General features: G+C 41.2%; 1 protein-coding gene across 6 annotated transcripts in view; it reads right to left on the bottom strand.

Annotated features, from left to right (window-relative positions):
- prdm15 (PR domain containing 15) overlaps positions 1–12,528 on the bottom strand; it is a 72,156-nt gene extending 59,628 nt beyond the window's left edge. For 4 of the 6 annotated variants that reach the window (XM_048540689.2, XM_048540693.2, XM_048540694.2 and 1 more), the window contains exon 1: positions 12,068–12,182. The gene's annotated coding sequence lies outside the window, so the exon portion shown is untranslated. Of the gene's footprint in view, positions 1–830; positions 1,052–1,905; positions 1,977–12,067 lie in introns of those variants that run through there. The other 2 variants (XM_048540692.2, XM_048540691.2) reach the window with 2 other exon arrangements.
- Positions 12,529–16,230: the final 3,702 nt, after the last annotated feature.

Raw genomic sequence — 16,230 nt, 5'->3', positions numbered from 1 at the left:
TCACTGCAAATACTGCATCGTCGTCCAAACCTTCCTTCCAACCAACCCCTGCAAATACTAGCACAGTCCTACAGGCTACTCTTCAAGTAATTCCACTCTCCTGGTAGCCTTCCACCCTGTCAATGTCTTTGCTAATGTTAATTACTGGAATTCCGAGCAAACAGTGTAACAACCATGGAGTGCTGAACTCTAAATTCCAAAAGATGTTAAGTACACAAAGAAAAGGGTGCTACCTGCTGAGAAGCTGCCTAGCAGCAATAGAGTTAACACAAGATAAACAGAATTAGCATGTGAGGGATAATGGGAACTGCAGATGCTGGAGAATTCCAAGGTAATAAAATGTGAGGCTGGATGAACACAGCAGGCCAAGCAGCATCTCAGGAGCACAAAAGCTGACGTTTTGGGCCTAGACCCTTCATCAGAGAGGGCATTAGCATGTGCATATTCAAACTCAAAATGATAAGGCAGAATGTAACAGATTTGGGAAACTGAGTGATTCCCTCTTATAGCCTACAGCATTACACTGCAAAGCTATGTTCTGAGTGATGGAGAAACAAAGACTATGACTCACCAAATAACCATCAAAAATCATACCTATATCTAGATAGAACTTGCATTATATAGCATCACTCCTGACCACAGGATATCCCAGTAGATGGTTAAGCGCTCCTGAATGGTGGTCAAAACAGTGGGAAGTTCAGTAACCAATATGCGCCCAGGAAGTTGAGAAAATAACAATGAGATAACACGTAGGTCAGTGGTTCCCAAACTATGGGTTGGGCAGGTGAATGGGGCGGTGAGAAATAAAAAGCATCCTGATGTCCCATTACCTTGAATCGTTCCAGCCGTGGGAGGTAACAAATTACAAGCCAAACGTCTGATGTTCAACTCTGAGTAGCCGCTGTGGAGCTGATCTGCGATGGGAGATAACTCTGCATATACTCCAGAATGTGAGGCTTTCTCAGAAATGGCTACTTGACATGATTGAGATGGAGGTGGAAGCACGCTTAGCAACTGACATCAGGCTAGTCTCCAAGAATCTGGAATTTTCACACTTATAATAGTTTGTTATGCATGTTACCACAAAATGAGCAATTAATAATGTATGGAATCTTTCTATGCTGCTTTTTTTTGTTGGTGTTTCGATCATGTTAATTTTCATGCATTGAAACGCCTTTAAGCTATCTGCTTCAGTGATATAGATTGGGAGGAATATCGACAGCACCAGGGAACTTCCTTTCTCTTCACAATCCTGCCATTGGAAGTTCCCATATCCATCTGAGGAGCAAACGGGGTCTTGGTTTACAGTTTGTTCCCTCACTATTGCATGATACAGCAGCAGCCCAGAGTTTGTGGTTGACATTTCTCAGACAAATCAGCACTCTATACCACCATGTGCTGACTCAGAGGCGAATGTGCTCTCAACTTGGTGACGACATCAGTGGACATGATGCAGTTCAAACATTGACCAAGCAACTTTTATTCTCAATAAACAAAAGTTAAAAGTCCAAAATAAAACAAACAAAGAACTGTCACAACTGAACAGGTTAGCAGCTGCAAAGGGAAAAAAACATTCAGCTTTACATTGAAACAAACGCGTAGAATGCTGGAGAAACTCACCAAGTCCGGCAGTATTTGCAGACAGAATGAGAGCTGACATTTGGAGTCTGGTATGACTGTTATTCAGCACATTTCTACTGAATTTCTCACCAGTGCCAGACCTGCTGGTAATAAAGTTTCGAGTTCCCCAGGCTTTTATTAATAGGGGCACTGGTACAAACACAAGGAAGTCACGTTAAAAATGTAGAAAACACTAGCTCAGCCTCAAGTGGAATATGGCATCATTTCTGAGCACCAGAGTTTAGGAAGAATATCGGAGTGTTAGAAAGTACAGAAAAGACTCACAGAAATGGTTTCAGTGATGAAGAACTTCAGCGAAGTCCGCAGATAGATTGAAGGAGTTGAGAACGTTTTCCCTAGCGAAGAGAAAGTTGAGAGAAGATTCAGCACAGTTACTCAAAACGTATGTGGGTCTAGACAGAGTGCAGAGGGAGAAACCATTCCCACCTGTGAAACAGTCAAGAACTAGAAGACACAGATTTAAGCAAAGGAAGTAACACGAGGTGATACCTTCCCAAAGACTATTGGTTAGGATCTGAAGTGTACTGTCTCAGAGTGTGGAGGATGCAGGTTCAGTTGAGGCACTTAAGAATCAATTACTTTATTATCTGTTGAGAATGAATGTGCAGGGCTATAGGGAGAAGGGGCAGGTAAGCAGCACAACTGAATTGTTCATTCAAAGACTCCACACAAATATGACAGACCAAATGGCCTCCTTCTGTGCTATAGCCTTTCTATGATTCTATATCCAGTTTCGTATACTTTAATAACCCTGCCTAACAAGAATATATCTTGAAAAGATGGTAGTGGACTGCCTTCTTAAGTTACTACAGTTTACACAAAGTCATAGAATCATACAGCACGGAAGGAGACCGTTCAGTCCAACCAGCCATGCCAAACATAATCCCAAGTTAAACCCTGCCTGCTCCTGGCTCATATCCCTCCAAACCATTCCTATTCATGTACTTATCTAAGTGTCTTTTAAGGTCATCCACCTTCCTCAGGAAATTCATTCCACACACAAACCACCTTCTGTAAAAACATTTACCCGTCTTGGTCTTTATTAAATCTCTCTCCTCCCACCTTAAAATTGCGCCCTAGTTCTTGAAATCCCCGATCCTAGGGAAAAGACACCTATCATTAACCCTATGTATAGCCCTCACACAGTGCTGTTAGGGGACGTCAAGATTTTGACCTACTGACAGTGAAGGAACGGTAATGTTTTTCCAAGTTAGAACAGTGTTTGGATTGGAGGTTCAGCACAACATTGTGGGCCGAAGGGCCTGGTCCAGTACTGTACAGTTCTACATTCTAAATTCTGTGGTGTTCCAATGTGTCTGTTGCCCTTGCTCTTCTAGGTGGCTGCGTTTGGAAGGTGTTGTTGAAGACTTGGTGAGTTGCTGCATCATATCTTGTGCAGAATGAATTGCTGAACAAGTGAGCAGCATGTTAATCAAGCAAGCTGCTTTGTCCTAGAACTGCACTCATCAAGGCAATGGGCAGTACTCCATCGCACTCCTGAGCTGCACCTTGAAAATGAGAGAGAGAGAGACAATGGGGAGGTGAGTGACTCACAATAGATGGTTTTGAATTTTTGGAATTCTGCAACCAGAAGGCTACGGATGAATTTAAGATGCATCTTCAGCTCCAGGACCACTAAGCAATATGGGAATGGACAGAGAAAAAAAGTGTTGTGGCCAAATACCAGCCATATTGAATAAAGGAGCAGGCTTGCAGAGCTAAATGACCCATTCTACCCCTACTCTTACTTTTTACGTTCTTTGCTACTGAAACTCTAGATTTAAGAAAGGCTGATCTCCACACAACTAAACAGTGTCTGCCCACAGCAAACTGGCAAATATTTTAAAGGGGTAAAGTGACAGAAGGTTAGTGGGAGTTCAAGAAAGAATTTGATATGAAACAGAGTTGGTTTATATCTCTAAGGTGTAAAAGTTCTATTTCCAAAACAAAACCACTGACAACAGAAAATAAAAAGGCTGCATAAAACTAAAATCAAAAGCATACAAGAGTACAAACATTAGCAGAGATCCTAGCAAAAGGGAAAGACGCAAAGAACAGCAAAGTACTTTACAGCCAACAGAGTATTTTTGAAGTGGAGCAACTGTTGCAATGTAGGAAATGCAGCAGCCAATTTTTGCAAAGTCACAAACAGCCTCATGATAACGACCAGGAGAATTCTTTATCTGATGTTAACTGAAAGATAAATATTCTTTGAAGACACTAAGGAGAACTCCCCTTCTTTGAAATAGTTACTGGGGCTACTCGGGAGGGTTTAAGCTCATGTCGGGGAGTCCAAAAGCAGAGAACAGCCCCAACACATGAAGACCCAGCATCAATAGTAGTACAGTGCTGGTCTCTGGCAGCAGGAGAGCTTCTCCAAAACTGCTTAGAATCATTGGATTAGACCATACTCAAGAATTCAATGGACAACCTAGAGGTGTGTATACCTCCACCATTACGGACTTCATGAGCAAGTGTGTACAGGATTCCATGCGAAAGAAGTCAATCTGTATGTTTCCCAACTGGAAATCTTGGATGAACCACTGACCTCTGAAGACCAGGCATTCAAGTCAGATGACCCAGACCTTTACAGGAAATCCAGATATGACCTACACAAAGCCATTAGAGATGCCAAGAGGCATGAAGACGAAGGTCATCAAAGAGTTTCCAAACCATCCTCAAAGAAGGCAGTGCTGCGATTTTTGGGGCTGAGCACATTCTACAGAAAATTTGTATCAAAAACTTTAGTAGCATGGTGTCACCCACTACTGACAGATTTATTAAAGAAGGACATGAAATTCCGGTGGAGAGAATAAAGCCAGGATGCATTTCAGAACTTAAAAAGCAGCATTAACCATCGCACCCATTTTAGCCATGCTCAAGTTCTTGAAATCCCTTAAAAGTTGCTATCGATGCAAGTGATGTAGGGGTTGGAGCTGTGTTGTTACAGGAGGACTATCGTGGAATTGAAAAGACAGTTACTTTTCAAAGAAACTCAATACCCATCAGAGAAAATATTCAACCACTGAAAATGAGTTATTGAGCTTGGTACTGACCTTACAACATTTTAATGTTTATGTTACAAACAATGTTATCACAGATGGTTTTCCACACTGATCACAACCCTTTGACATTCTTCGAAAGATTTAAAGTCAAGAACACCAGACTCTTTCATTGCAGTCTTATTCTACAAGTATTTAATTTACAGATTGTGCATGTTGCAGGGTGCGAAAATGTTACAGAGGGTTTAAAAGGAAAATGTTTGTATAAAATAGAAACAGTAACATTGAATGTTATATATAGGTATGTAGAATTAGTACGAAATGTGTAATTCTAGATTAATGACCTACATATCTCGTACTAATGGCATTAACATTTCGAGAAAAAAACCTTGAAGCCATCTTTTCATAATGATGGTTCATTTTTCCTTGAAGGGAGAAGTCTTGCAAAACTGGGCATAATACTTGTGGATTGGAGGGCAGGATATTAGAATTTGCTTGTAAAATGATAGGGGCGAAGAGTGCATAGTCCCTTTAAAAGATGTTGTGCTTTTTCTAGGCTTGGAGATTAAGAAAATGTCTGCAGTCAGCAACAGATAGATGCATAGAGAGTTCTTGAAATGGAAACATTGTATCAAAAGGCTATACTGCTAGCAGGCATTGTTAATAAAACAACCGAGTTTTGAATTTAGCTAATTAATTTAAACCAGGCCCTAGATACCTAAAACCAACTAAATTTAAATCTGATGGTTTGACAACCTCAGACCAGTCCTATTGTAAGAAATTAAAAGGTAATTCAGGGTAAAAAAGAAGAGGTTATCTCAAAATCAGTGTGAGAGTCAACTGTCATCTGCAAAGAGAACATTTGGCTCTCTCACTGATTTTGAGATAACCTCTTCTTTTTTACCCTGAATCATTGGCTCTCACAGAAACATCTAAGCTCTCACAAGTGAGCACCATCTAAATAAAGGTACTACGGCACTCTTAGCTAATATTCCTGACACAAGAATTCTACAGAGGAAAGTGCACCTGCCTGGAGGACAGTGGGGAATGCAAAGAACATTCCAGAAGACTTAACCTGCCTGTTTGGTTTGTTAGTACTGAACAGGCAGGGAACAGGCGGATACAGACCATGGGAATAGTTTAGAATGGCATCATCAGTAATCCTCACAGAGTCTTGTAAAAACATAAGCAATCAAAAGTATTCGCTGGGAAGCACTGATAAAGTGACCAAAATGAGGGGCTGAGGAATCCATAGCCAAGTGGCATTAAATAAACAGCCTTGCATCGGCAAGTAACTGGAACTGAGATTTAAAGTAACGTCCAGAAGACTGTGGCACAACTTTTGGTAGTATCAGAAGAAGTAAATTACTTTAACATAAAGTATATGATAATTCTTTACAGTTGTGGGAGCCTAAGAAGTAAAGCTCAGTAAATAAAATGTAGGTATAAACAATACTATTAAATTGGTTCCATTTGTTTTAAACATTTTTTTAAACATAACAAAATATGTTCCGGTTTAAATATCTTGTGGCAGAGTTAAATTGGTGTTTTGATTTCTTCTTAAATGTTATCAGTCATTAACAGTACCATGACACTTAACATTCAAGGAAATAAATAATTCAGTCATGAATAGTTCCATAAAATAATCTAAAAATCTAGTGCAATGCTGGCCTTTCTATACTGAAGGCTAAAATGAGAGAAGATAAAAGTCTTACTTCAGTTATACAAAGCCCTCAATAAACCAACCCACAGCATTGTGGCCCTCAAGATGTGCAGCACAGGTTACCTGCATGGACTCCAGAGGTTTAAGAGATTAAGAAACTAGACATTAGACTAGGGTTGTATTTGCTAGAATTCGGAACAGTAACTTTTTGAAGAGATTGAAGTTTTCCAGGCATGAAGACAAGCAATGAGAGGCAAATTATTCCTTCTGGTTGGGGAGTCTACAATAGTGCCATCTGTCACCCTGGGATGCCCCTAAGATCATGAAAACCAACTATAAAACGTGAAGCTGAATTGTTGTTGCAATGCAGGATGTGATAATAACTTGACTTGACGCAGGCCCCCACAAACAGAAATGAAATAAATGACCAGATCATCAGCTTTTAAGCGAAGAACAGTCATATTCAATTCATATACAAATGTAGCCTAAGCTTTAGAGCCAGATCTTTGGCAAATGAAAGTCTTCTGCATGCAAAAGTGTGTAGACATTTAAAGCTCTCCTCCCTAATGCAATTGATGCAAGATCACTGGTGGAACTAAAATCTGAACATGCCAAAGGTACCCAGGGATTTGGGGAAGTGCAAACATGACACAGATCAGCCAAGATCTCATCAAATAGGGGAGCAGGTTAAAGACCATAAATAGCCTATTGCTGTTTGTGTTTGCCTATTTCTTCCCGCTCAATAATGCTCCCTCAAACAACATGCAAAAACAGCAAAAAAGAATCAAATTACTGAAGATGGTGAGGTGCCTGGAATAAAAGCAGAAACTCAGCAGCATCTGTAGAAAGTGAAACTGAGTTCATGTTTTGAATTGAACGTGACTGTTCTTCGCTTAAAAGCTGATGATCTAGTCATTTATGTCACTCCTGTTTGTAGGGGCCTGCTACAAGCCAAGTTATTATCACATCCTGCATTGCAACAACAATTTAACTTCAGGTTTTATAGTTGGTTTTCATGATCTTAGGGGCATCCCGGGGTGACAGATGGCACTATTTAAGTCATATGACTTAGAAGCAGAAGCCAGCCATTCAGCCCATTATGTCTGTTCCATGATTCAATAAGATCTGAACACAAAGAACTGTGGATGCTGGAAGTCTGAAACAAAAAACAGAAACTGCTGGAGAGACTCACCAGGTTTGACAGCATTTGTAGAGAGAAAACAGAGTTAACATTGAGTCCATTCACCCTTCATCAAACAGACCACTGAACTTGAAACATTAACTCTGCTTTCTCTCCAACGATGCTGCCAGATCTGCTGAGTTTCTCGAAAAATTTTTGTCCAAGGAGATCACGGATGACCCGAAATCTTTCAACTCCACTTTCCTGCCTTTTCCTTACTGATTAAAACAATCTGTCTATCTCAGCCTCGAACATATTCAACAATTCAGCCTCTGCAATACAGGACTCAACAGATTCACTACTTTTGTGAGAGAAAAAATACGTTCATCTGTCTTAAACAGGCAACCCCTATTCTGAGTTTATGCCACCTGGGGTGTTATGATTCTCCCACAAGAAAAACAATCTCTTAGCAGCACGGTGGCTCAGTGGTTAGCACTGCAGCCTCACAGCGCAGTTCGGGTTCGATTCCCGCCTCGGGCGACTGTCTGTGTGGAGTTTGCACATTCTCCCCCTGTCTGCGTGGGTTTCTTCCGGGTGCTCCGGTTTCCTCCCACAGTCCAAAGATGTGCAGGCTCAGTGGATTGGCGATGCTAAATTGCCTGTAGTGTTCAGGGGTGTGTGGGTGAAAGGGGGATGGGTCTGGCTGGGATGCTTCAAGGGTTGGTGTGGGCTTGTTGGGCCAAAGGGCCTGTTTCCACACTATAGGGAATCTAATCTAATCTAATCTAATCTACCCAATCAAGTCTCTCAGACCTGTATGTATGTTTCAATAAGGTCACCTCTTATTCTTCCAAATTCCAATGAGTAGAGGCCCAATCAACTCAACATCACCTCATAAGAAAATCATTCCATACCCAGGATCAACTGAGTGAACCTCCTCTGGACTGCCTCCAATGCCAGTATATCTTTTCTTAGATAGGGGTACAAAACTGTTCATGGAATTCCAGCTATCATTTGACTAATACCTTGTATAGTTTTGGCTAAACCTCCCTATTTTTATATTCAATTCTTTTTGAAATAAAGGTCAACAGTCTATTTGCCTTCCCCATCATGTGCACTTATATAATATCATTTTGTGATTCATGCACAAGGACTCCTAAATCCCTTTGTGCTATAGCTTTCTTCAGTCTTTCTCCATTTAAATAAAATTCAGTTCTTCTATGCTTCTTGCCAAAATGCATATTCATTTTTCCCCATAGTATTTCCCACCTATTTCTAACATCATCCACAAACCTAGCAATGGCTCATTTGCTTTCCTGATCCAAGTCACTAATGTACACTGCAAATATGTCCGTTCTCATCTCACTGTCAGTTTTTTCTTAGTTATTCAATCCGTTATCCGTATCAATCTACGATCCCCTAACACCACAAGTTCTTATCTTATTAAATAGCTTCATGTTAGGTAGCTTTGCAAACACCTTTTGGAAATCTAAATATACTCCATCTAAAGGTGCCCCTTTATTTATCCTGGTTGTTAGTTCCTTGAAGTAGTCTAACACTTCTTTCAGGCATGATTTGCCCTTCACACAGCCTGGTTACCTCGGCTTGATTTTCTTATGTATCTCCAAGTACATTACATAAACACTCTTTATAATACTCTAACAGCTTCCCAATGACAGATATTACGCTAACTCGTCTATAGTTACTGCTTCCTTTTCTTTTTGAATACAAGTGTTACATTTTGCACTTTCTAGGCGCTTCCAGAATCTGAGGATTCTTGGAAGATTATAACCAGTACATTCCCTATCTCTGTAGATACCCATCAGGTCCAGGGCAGACACTGGCCTTCATCTCCCAGGTGTTTCCCTATTATCTATCCTCTATTGTCAGTTAGTGTACAATCTTCCCCATTTTCTTTCCTATTATTTTATGGTTTTAGAATGCTATTAGTATTTTGAACCATAAAGACCAATGTAAAGTATTTATTCAACTCCACTGCCATTTGCTAGTTCCCATTTATTACTTCCCTACCTCATCTTTTAAGGAAGCTTCTGTTTACTTTGACCTCTTTCTTCCTTTTGATATATGTAAAGGAGCTCTCACTTTCCATTTTGATATAACTTGGTAGTTCAACCATAAAGTTTATTATCTCACTCTATTATTTTTGGGTCAACTTTTGTTGGCTTTCAAAACTTTCCCAATCTTCTGCCTTTCCATAATCTTTGCCATTCCTGAATGTCTTTTTCTTTCAACAAACTTCCAAATCATTTCAAAGAACCATATTGTCATTTAAACGTTCCTGTTGTGAGCATTCTCCTTACAACTGGTGTATAGCCTGGCACTGATAGAGGCATAGTGGATTTGTAATCCTGAGAATCCAGGCTAAGGTTCTGGGGGTATGGTATGAAATCCCACCACAGCAGCTAGGGAGGTGATGGCCTAGTGGTATTATCGCTGGTATGTTTATCCAGAGACCCAGATAACTTTCTGGAGAACTGGATAACCTGAAGAAGTTACCCTCCTTGCTCTGGACAAACCTTAGGGGATCTCTCTCCCACTGCAACTCTCTTGTAATCCTCTCCACGTTACTTATCCTCGATCCATTTTCTATCCACCTCCCCCTCTCTCCCTATTTATTTCAGGGTCCTCTCCCCATCCCCCTCTCTGATGAAGGGTCTAGGCCTGAAACGTCAGCTTTTGTGCTCCTAAGATGCTGCTTGGCCTGCTGTGTTCATCCAACTCTACACTTTGTTATCCCATATCCCACTATGGCAGATGGTGGAATCTGAATTCAATAAATTATCTGGAATTAAGAATCTAGTCATGACCATGAATCTATTGTTAATTGTCAGAAAAACCTATTTGGTTCACTAATATCCTTTAGAGAGGGAAACCGCCATCATAACCTGGTCTTCCCTATGTGTGACTGCAGACCCACAGCAAGGCAGTTGATTTTTGACCGCCCTCTGGGCAATTAGGGATGGGCTTGCCTAGCCAGCGATGCCCTCATCCTGTGAACGAATCAAAAAATGCTGGTGGGATGTAAATTCAATGAATAAACTCTGGAACTGAAGGTAGTCTCACTAACGATGATCATGAAACCAGAAGTAATTGTTGGAAAAACCCATTTGGTTTACTAACTATCATCCTAAGGCTCTGGGGGCAGATGCTGGAGAATCTGAGATAACAAGGTGTACAGCTGGACGAACACAGCAGGCCAAGCAGCATCATAGGAGCAGGAAGGCTGACGTTTCGGGCCTAGACCCTTCATCGTCATCCTTATCCAGTCTGGTTCCAGATCCACAGTAATACGGTTTAACTGCCCTCTGAAATAGTCTAGCAATTGGGGATGGACAAGGGCCGATCTTGCTAGTGACGCTCCAAATCACAAAGAATAAATAAATGGTGGTCCCACAACATCCCATTCAACATAAGTTGACAAATCTCACCTCTGACCCACAATTCCATGCACAATTTATTTTGTACAAGTCAAATCATTTTCAAGACACACTGGCTTACAATTCAAAATGAAATACATCAAATAACTTGCACTTCTACATTATCAAACAAGTAACAGAGGATTCCTGATTCCAATATAATTTTACATTACAAGGCACTCACACACAAAAGTGAGATACTAGTATGCCTGCAACAACATCAGTGACGTTACACGGCCATACTCCCAGGGCTTAAAAAAATTACATTCAATTTTAGGGGATGCAAAATGCCACAGTTGACTTAATTAACAATTTGTAGCAAAAATGGCTGAGGCCTAGACAGAAGGCTCAATGGAATCTGCCCCAGACCAATTTTGGGAGGCTCAATCATGTTAACAACTCTCCTTGTGAACATCCAAAATTTCAATGGTTTCACAGTGATGCCTCACTTTGACAGGGCCGACAAGGTCACATCCAACACAGCGACTGCACCCTGTCCTGACAATCCAACTCGTGTCCACAGCTCCCACATCATATACAGTACTTCTCATACCTTAACCCAAGTCCAAGAAAAAGCATAAAATGTCGTGATCAGTTCAGAAAAACTGCAAACGTTTACACATTAGAAACAAACATTGCAAACCAAACACAACAGTGGTGTGATCTTTAATGCATTAAATTTAAGGGGGGGGGGTGGGTGTGGGAATTCCCAATTAGGTACAAGCATTCTGATATAAAATGATGTGAATTCGAATATAATAAACACTGTCCCGTGTGTATGATTATTACTGATTTCTTCCAGAGAGAGGAGAGGTGGTGTCCTGTTGGAAGGAATGGAAGTTGATGTAGTTGAATGGGTTTCTGGTGTGCATTTATTCTGATTGCTTGTCTTTACTGTGGTGTGGTGAAGTCCTGGGGCTTGGTGGCCGCGGATCCCCTGCCGATCCATGCGGTCGCGCTGATGTGGAGCCGGGTTTTAAGAGCGATCCATGTGCAACATTGTAACAAAGAACAGGCGGAATGGCGGCCGGAATGGAAACATTGTATCGATCCCGCTGCTACCTTCCAGAATGTAACCAGCGGCAGATTGCAACCTCTTCCCATCAGAGATTACCCCTCGGTCCGCAGCCCTCCTCCCCCTGATACCCCTCTCTCACCCTTCCCCACACCCCCTTCACCTTCACTCCCACCACAAAAAACATACCTCCCTCCGGGGCCCGGAGCCGGGCCGCGCCGCGCCGGGTTTTGCCCCCCGCTTTTTTTCTCTCGCTCTCTTTTATGATTTTGCAGGTTCGAGTCTGCTGAATCCTCACTCCGGGTTCCTGGCCGCCCCCAATTGCGCAGGAGCGGAAGCCTGACTTGCCTTTTTTTGTTCTCCTCCCCCTCCCCTCCCAAAAGCAAAGCTTTATCGCGCTGTCTGTCGGGTTTTGTAGTCTTTCCGTATGCTCGCAGAGAGAAGTCCGGCGGAGAAGCGGACTACAACTCCCCTCATTCGCTCCTCCAGTTCGCTGCCGGCGTGGTTTCACAGCACACAAGCAGGCCCTGTAATTCTGCTCTGCCAACTTATCCGCAGTAGCACTTGCAACCCGAATGTTGTCTCTCTCTGCAATTTGCTTCTCTTCACGCAATTCCCTTTTGAAAGCCACAGATGAATCTGCATCCACACAGGGAAGGCATACCAGATCCTAACCGCTGCATTTGGAAAACTGTTTGTCTTCCTGTCATTTTTCTTAAGCTTGTGTCTGGTTGTCCAACCTTCCACCAATTTGAACAGTCTTACCCTGTCTACTCTGTCCAGTCCCCTCATGCTTTTGAACGCAGAGAAAATGCTTCACAGTATACCGTCAGACCTGAAGTCTGTCATCCCTGTAACCCATAAATCGTTTCTGCACCCCTTACATCTTTCCTAAAATGTGGCCTGGAATTTGAACTACTCCAGTTGAGGCTGAACCGGTGTTTGAATTCATTACAACTTCTTTGCTTTTGCAGTCTGTTATTACATCTAAAACCCAGGATCTGTCTTCATTTTATTAAACTCACTGAGAGATGTTATTTACATCTGAACTAACCAATCACCCCAATGGCCTGATTGTAGTAGACCACCATAATCATCTTGGTCTTCACCATCACCATCAATGAAGGTATCATATCTTGGGCACCATCAGTTCATAGGAAACATTGGGCACATTCGATAAGCCACATTTTTGAAATGACAATATTGGAGTCAAGTTCATTCCACATATCCATTGACACTATATTGTTAAAAGGTGCTCACAGAAATTTACTGAAATGAATGTTTCTCCGCATTGCATTATGAGACTGTTCCAAATCTTCCTAATGTCAACACTGAGAGATTTGTGTATACACAAACCCAAGGGCTGACCAACACTCGTAAGATCACTGGGAATAATTGCCAAACTGGATTTTGTTGATCTCATACAATCCAACAAAAAGGTCAGTATAGAACCTGTCCCGGAGGAGCAGGCACTTTTCTCCGTGCAGTAATCTTGGCCGCAGAACCTTTGATCCATTTCTTGCAATTGATTCTGTTAGGCTTTCTTGTGAATGTGGATATCAATACCGTTCTGAAATTTCTTTTTGGGAATGTGTTTGTGTTTGAATATCATCATTGGCTTTCACTTGTACCACCCACCAGGAGCATGTGAAACCTGAGCCCCTTGACTCCACTGCCTTTTCTCAACCTCCCTTGCTACCTTCAATAATTTCTGTACATATTTCTCAGTTGGAGAGCTGGCTTGTACGTCAGGCATAGAAAAGCCTCTTGCTGCCCTGTACCAATCGAGATATGTCTAGATAAAAGCTAAAAGAACTGTGGATGCTGTAAATCCGGAACAAAAACAGAAGTTGCTGGAAAAACTCACAGCATCTGTGAACAAAAAATCAGAATTAATGTTTCGGGTCTGGTGATCCTTCCTCAGAGTCACCTTCTTCAGACTCTACCAGACCTGCTGAGATTTTCCAGCAAATTCTATTTTTGTTCCTGATATGTGTCTAGGCCTGGGGCTGGGCTGATTAAAAGGGCTGGTATTTCTCCCCTGTAAAAGTTTGCCAACTTTAAGGCTTTTTTTGAAGCGGATGGGGAGTTCAGAGATCTAGATCCAGGACTATTATAGGAACAATGTTTTAAAAAATTGTAGAAAAGATTTACAATGATGTTACCAAGACTGGAGGGTTTGAGTAATAGGAAGAGACTGGGGCTATTCTCCCTGGAGTGTCGGAAGCTAAGGGTGACCTTATAGAAGTTTATAAAATCATGAGGGTAATGGATATGCTGAATAGCCATGGTCTTTTCTCAGGTTAGTGGAGTCCTAAAGTAGAGGCCTTGGTTTTAAGGTGGCAGTGGAAAGATTTAAAATGGACCTGAGGTGACTTTTTCAGACGGAGGGCAAGTATCGAATGAACTGCCTGTGGAAGTGGGGCAGCTGTGTGTTCCTACTGTAACCCAAACACAAAATAAAACTAAAAGAAAATACCATATATAATTGTGTAAACAGTCAATTAAGTAACTTTTGCCATAAGGAGAAGCCCTGAATTTTCCATATTCTTCATGTAAAAGTATTTCAGGGATCAAATATATTATGATTGGTAATTACTTACTGGTATTTACTACAATTTATTAATTTGAAGGGAAGCTTTAGATTTTCACTCCACTAATTCTAGCAACAATCCCAGTCAATTGACAAGACTAACCTGCAACACATGGTCTATCACAATGGCTTCAAGGAAGAATAACAAGTAGTGGCTCAAATTAAAATAAAAACTACAGCCAAGAAGACTAATAATTATCCAGCAGCAAGAAAGTCTAATGTTTCCCAGAAAGTGACTGGAGAAAGATAAGTAATGAACTAGAAAGTATGAAGAAGAATAAGGACAACAGCAATGGAGACCAAAGCAAGTGCCCTCTCTGAGAGAACACAAAGCAGTGGAATGGGTTAATGAGCGGGCAAAATTATCACATTAACACCTGCGGAATCATCCAAAATTATGCCCTCAGAGCAGTAAAGAAAAGCAGCATTCTGGAATTTGAAATATGTGCTATGTGGTACACACGATTACTAAAAAGATAGAAAATTAATGTTTCCCAGTTCAGAAGGAGCCAAACCAGGCCTTGATGAACACAGCAGGCCAAACAGAATTTTAGGAGCACAAAAGCTGATGTTTCAGGCCTAGACCCTTCCGAAAAGTCAGCTTTTGTGCTCCTAAGATGCTGCTTGGTCTGCTGTATTCATCCAGCTCCACACTTTGTTATCTCAGATTCTCCAGCATCTGCAGTTCCCATTATCTCTGTAAAAGTCTTGTTTCTCTCCCCAAAGATGCTGCCAGACCTACTGAGTTTCTGCAGCATTCTCTGAGTTTACTAACAAATTTCACATCTACTACCTGCATTTGTTGATAAAACATCCACTGTTTTGACCTGGAACATTTGCAGAAACAAGAAAATCAGTTAGACTGCATTGGAGGTATGAGTTAAACATCAATGAAAATCGACATGCCAGTGACAAAAATTTGGTGAGAACAAAATGGCATGGTAACTTCGGCTGGCCACAGGCCACATTTCACATTGGTTCCTGGTGGGTGGTACAAGTGAAAGCCAATGATGATATTCAAACACAAACACATTCCCAAAAAGAAATTTCAGAACGGTATTGATATCCACATTCACAAGAAAGCCTAACAGAATCAATTGCAAGAAATGGATCAAAGGTTCTGCGGCTAAGATTACTGCACGGAGAAAAGTGCCTGCTCCTCCGGGACAGGTTCTATACTGACCTTTTTGTTGGATTGTATGAGATCAACAAAATCCAGTTTGGCAATTATTCCCAGTGATCTTACGAGTGTTGGTCAGCCCTTGGGTTTGTGTATACACAAATCTCTCAGTGTTGACATTAGGAAGATTTGGAACAGTCTCATAATGCAATGCGGAGAAACATTCATTTCAGTAAATTTCTGTGAGCACCTTTTAACAATATAGTGTCAATGGATATGTGGAATGAACTTGACTCCAATATTGTCATTTCAAAAATGTGGCTTATCGAATGTGCCCAATGTTTCCTATGAACTGATGGTGCCCAAGATATGATACCTTCATTGATGGTGATGGTGAAGACCAAGATGATTATGGTGGTCTACTACAATCAGGCCATTGGGGTGATTGGTTAGTTCAGATGATGATCAGAGTAATTTTTAAGGATTCAATGTGAAGTATCATGAATTTATTAAGGTATATGTTTTTACTGTGTTGGATTAAATGTGTAAATTTAATCATGCTGTCTTTTAAAACCAAACAGCTCAAGTTTCTTTGGCGTTCTGTCTTTAGTTTAGCCCTCTGACTCCTCCAACTAATTA

The sequence above is a fragment of the Stegostoma tigrinum genome, chromosome 12, assembly GCF_030684315.1.
Source record: "Stegostoma tigrinum isolate sSteTig4 chromosome 12, sSteTig4.hap1, whole genome shotgun sequence".
NCBI lineage: Eukaryota > Metazoa > Chordata > Chondrichthyes > Orectolobiformes > Stegostomatidae > Stegostoma > Stegostoma tigrinum.
Note: the sequence above shows the minus strand (reverse complement) of the source record. Positions and strands in the feature narration are given on the sequence as shown.